Below are 410 nucleotides of genomic sequence, written 5' to 3'. Positions count from 1 at the left end.
GTTACAGAAACGAAAATGGAGCTTTATTATATTTCGTCCAGGGTATTTGTGGGTCATTGCCATGTCCACCGTATATAAATGGTCGAGAACTAAGCTGTGTTGTGTGCAGTAAATATTGAAGGCTGTATAGCGGAATTCGCTTTCTTATGAAAATTCGTGTTGTCCAATTACAAGACATGATATGCTATCAGAAAGTAATATAGAAATTTTAAATTCTTCTTTATAATATTTTATTAGTGTTATGTAAATCGTTAAAATAATCTGTCCTACTAGCCGGAAGAAAAATATTCCAACCGAGAGAAAATAGACGCCAGAAAATGTGAGAATTATGTTAATAGAATAATTCTAGAAAAATATTGTATAAGGATCAGTTCATCATACTAAAATGTGGAAATAAAATGATATTGCGT

General features: G+C 31.2%; 1 protein-coding gene across 2 annotated transcripts in view; it reads left to right on the top strand.

Annotated features, from left to right (window-relative positions):
* Positions 1–410, top strand: part of LOC106877462 (uncharacterized) — a 42,958-nt gene that overhangs the window by 18,496 nt on the left and 24,052 nt on the right. The window lies entirely within an intron of this gene.

Source organism: Octopus bimaculoides, chromosome 20 (genome assembly GCF_001194135.2).
Source record: "Octopus bimaculoides isolate UCB-OBI-ISO-001 chromosome 20, ASM119413v2, whole genome shotgun sequence".
Classification (NCBI taxonomy): Eukaryota; Metazoa; Mollusca; class Cephalopoda; order Octopoda; family Octopodidae; genus Octopus; species Octopus bimaculoides.
Note: the sequence above shows the minus strand (reverse complement) of the source record. Positions and strands in the feature narration are given on the sequence as shown.